A 4612-nucleotide genomic window follows, 5' to 3' on the forward strand; every position below is an offset into this window, starting at 1 on the left:
CACAGCTTCCTCCTATAGAGATTTTTTAAGACTTTATTTTATTTTTAAGTAATCTCTATATCCAACGTGGAACTTGAACTTACAACCCCAAGATCAAGAGTCATATGCTCTACCAACTGAGCCAGCCAGGAACCCTACTCCTGTAGAGCTTTCTAAAGGTTAAAATGTAACACTGGTAGGCAAAATTTTAAAACAAAATGAATAAATGGAGTCCATTATGACACTAATGAAAAGATACCAACCCCTCATTGGAGTTAAACCTTTAAGATCAGTTAAGCCTGATCTCTCTTTGCTTTTGTCTACATCACTAGAAGGCTGCCTTTAATTCCATTCAAGGAACTTTTATTACATGCTTACAATGTGGAGGACACAAAGAGAAAACATAAGACCCTGCCTTTATGGACCCTACAATCTCTTTATAGAAGCCTGACATACATGCAGTAAACTACTGACCACCACTGCAAGGCAGCATAGATACTGACTGAAATCATGTATTGATGGCAAGTCTTCTTGGAAGAGATAGAACTGGAAGTTCTATCTGAATTCCTGGTGGAACCTAAGGGGATAGTGGGGGCATGGAAGTGACATTGTCCACAGTATGTTTTAGAGGGATACTGGCTTCAGCACAATGGGGGACATGGCGGGTAACTTTAGTTGGTCAGAGTGGGGTCAGGCTGAGGAGGTCTCTATTTCAATAAATCATTTGGTTACAGTGCTAAAACCCAGCTTGAGCAGGTTAACCTGTATCACATGCTGCATAGAGCCCAGGTGATAGAGGCACATGGCTTGGTGTCAATCCTGATTTCACCTATTGCCAGCTGTATGATAATGGACAAGTTGCTTAATTTCCCTCTCCCTCCATGTTCTCTTATATAAAATGAGGTAGTACATGGAATTGCTGGGACAATTAATAAAAGAATTTATATAAAGGGAACACTACCTAGCACATATTAAATGCTCAGGAAGTTTTAGTTTTTCACATTCTCTTTCATAAGTTTCTGTATTGGCTGAAATTTTTTAAATGAGTTGAGTTTTATAAATATAAAAAAAAGGAGTTTATTTTTTTAAAGGTCTTTATAGCTCATCCCTTCTAATGATTTCACTGCTTAGAGACTATGGTGTCTGAATGAATGCCATTTTTCAAAAGTAATGAAGTATCGGGCCCCTATTGTTCTAAAGGAAAATGTCATTTCAGTTTCACACATGGGTATGGGTTGGTCAACTTGGAGTCAGTTGAACACCACTCCATGGTAACTTCAGAGAAGAAATTTGGGGGTTTGAGTAACTAATCTTAGGAAGACAAATACTTGAATAAGTAATTGCAAGAAACCAGTTTCTTTGAACCATTGTCAGACCACATGTGAACTGGTACGGCATGTTTAGAAAGTAATCCAGCTTTTAGGGCCCGACTAGAACAAAAGTCAGAAAAGGAAAAATGGCCCTTTTTAAATTCCTGCTTGCCTGTCTCAGGAGAACAATTCGTCTCATCCACGGTTGTCAGACTGAGATTTAAATCATCATGTCCTGGTTCTCAGATCCAGATTCATACTGAATTATATACCACCAACTTACTTAGATATTCAGCTTACAGATGGGAGACTATGTGACTTCTCAACTTCATCATTGCATGAGCCAGTTCCTCACAGGCTACCTCAAGAAACAAGCCAAAGTACACATGGTGGAGAGTCCCAAATATCACTACGAGTAGGGAAATAAAATAACCAAAGTCTCAACAAGAGAGACCAAGGGACACCATTAAAAGAACTCTTCTTGAATGAACAGGCCCTAAACAGTCAAAGAGCCTTCTTTAATACAGCAGTACTTGCAGGAGCAGAGTGCATAACAAGCTTTTAAAACTAACAAGAGACAGAAAGCTAGCCAAAATGATGAAACAGAAGAACTCTCCTCCAAAGAAATTCCAGGAAGAAGTGACAGCTAAAGAACTGCTCAAAACAGATATAAGCAACATAACTGAACAAGAATTTAGAACAATAGTAATAAAATTAATCTCTAGGCTTGAAAAAAGCATGGAAGACACGAGAGATGCTATTGCTACAAAGATTATGGACCTTAAAAATAGTTGTGATGAATTAAAAATGTTATAAATGAGGTGCATAAAAAATGGAGGTGGCCACTGCACAGATTGAAGAGGCAGAGAGGAGAATAGGTGAATTAGAAGACACAATTATAGAAAAAGAGGAAGCCGAGAAAAAGAGAGATAAACTTATCCAGGGGCACAAAAGGAGAATTTGAGAACTCAGTGATACAATCAAATGGAACAATATCCATATCACAGGAATTCCATAAGAAGTGAGAAAGGGAGAAAAGGGATGAAGGGATACTTGAACAAATTATAGTTGAGAACTTCCCAATCTGGGGAAGGAAACAGACACTGAAATCCAAGAGGCACAGAGAACTCCCTTCAGATGTAACTTGAATCGATCTTCTGCATGACATACCATAGTGAACCTAGGGATAAAGAGAGAATTCTGAAAGCAGCTAGAGATAAAAGGGCCCTAACACACAAAGGGAGACCTATCAGAGTAGGTGCAGACCTATCTACTGAAGCTTAGAGGTCCAGAAAATAATGGCAGGAAATCTTCAATGTGATGAACAGAAAAAACATGCAGCCAAGAATCCTTTATCCAGCAAACCTGTCATTCAGAATAGAAGGAGAGATAAAGGTTTTCCCAAATAAACAAAAATTGAAGGACCACTAAACCAGCCCTACAAGAAATCCTGAGGGGGACTCTATGAGGGAAATGTTGCAAGGAACACAAGGTACCAGAGACACCACCACAAGCATGAATCCTACAAAGGACACAATGACTCTAAACCCATGTGTTTCAATAATAACACTGAATGTAAATGGACTAAATGCTCCAATAAAAAGACATAGGGTATCAAAATGGATAAAAAACCAAGATCCATCTATTTGCTGTCTATAAGAAACTCATTTTAGACCTGAGGACACCTTCAGATTGAAAGTGAGGGGATGGGAAAATATCTATCATGCTACTGGGAGTCAAAAGAAAGCTGGAGTAGCCATACTTACATCAGACAAACTGGACTTTAAAGTTAAGGCAGTAACAAGAGATGAAGAAGGGCATTATATAATAATTACAGTGTCTATCCATCAGGAAGAGCTAACAATTGCAAATGTCTATGCACCAAATTCAGAAGCACCCAAATACATAAAACAATCACAAATAGAAACAATCTTATGGATAAGAATGTGCTAATAGCAGGGGACTTTAATACTCCACTTATAGCAAGGGATAGATCAATGAGACAGAATATCACTAAAGAAACAATGATCCTGAATGACACATTGGGCCAGATGGATTTGACAGCTATATTTAGAACTTTACATTCTGAGGCCATGGAATTCACTTTCTTTTCGAGTGCACATTCTCCAAGATAGATCACATACTGGGACATAAAGCAGCCCTCAATAAATATAAAAAGTTGAGATCATACCATGCACACTTTCAGATCATAATGCTATGAAACTTGAAATCAACCACAGGAAAAAGTCTGGAAAACCTCCAAAAGCATGGAGGTTAAAGAACACACTACTAAAGAACGAATGGGCCAATCAGGCAATTAGAGAAGAAATTAAAAATATATGGAAACAAATGAAAATGAAGATATAACAATCCAGACTCTTTGGGATGCAGCAAAGGCAGTCCTAAGAGCAAAGTACATTGTACTCCAGGCCTATTTCAAGAAACTAGAAAAAGCACACATATAAAACCTAATAGCACACCTAAAGGAACTAGAAGAAGAGCAGCAAGAGCACCCCAAACCCAGTAGGAGTAGAGTAATAATAAAGATCAGGGCAGAAATAAACAATATAGAATAAAAAAAAAAAAAAAAACCCACAACCCCCAGTTGAACAGATCAATGAAACTAAGAGTTGTTTTTTTGAAAAAAATAAACAATTTATGAAACTTCTAGCTAGGCTTCTCAAAAAGAAAAGACAGAGCACCCAAATAGACAAAATCATGAATGAAAATGGATTTATTACAAATAATCCCTCAGAAATACAAGCAATTGTCAGGGATTACTATGAAAAATTATATGCCAACAAACTGGACAACCTAGAAGAAATGGACGAATTTCTAAACACACACACACTACCAAAATTCAAATGGGAAGAGATAGAAAATCTGAACAGAACCATAACTAGTGAAGAAATTGAATCAGTTATCAAAAATCTCCCAACAGATAAGAGCCCTGGGTCAGATGGCTTCCCTGGAGAATTCTACCAGAGATTTAAAACAGGGTTAATCTCCATTCTTCTCAAGCTATTCCAAAAAATAAATATCGAAGGAAAACTTCTGGTCTCATTCTATGAAGCCAGCATCAATTTGATTCCCAAACCAGACAGAGACTCTGCAAAAAAAGAGAACTATAGGTCAATATCCTTGATGAATTTGGATGCAAAAATCCTCAACAAGATACTAGCAAATAGAATTCAACAGCACATAAAAAGAATTATCCACCATGATCAGGTGGGATTCATTCCTAGGTTACAGGGCTGGTTCAATATTCACAAGTCAATCAATATGATACATTACATTAACAAAAGAAAAGATAAAAACCATAT

This window comes from Hyaena hyaena, unplaced genomic scaffold (assembly GCF_003009895.1).
Source record: "Hyaena hyaena isolate Hyena2069 unplaced genomic scaffold, ASM300989v1 scaffold_321, whole genome shotgun sequence".
Lineage (NCBI taxonomy): Eukaryota > Metazoa > Chordata > Mammalia > Carnivora > Hyaenidae > Hyaena > Hyaena hyaena.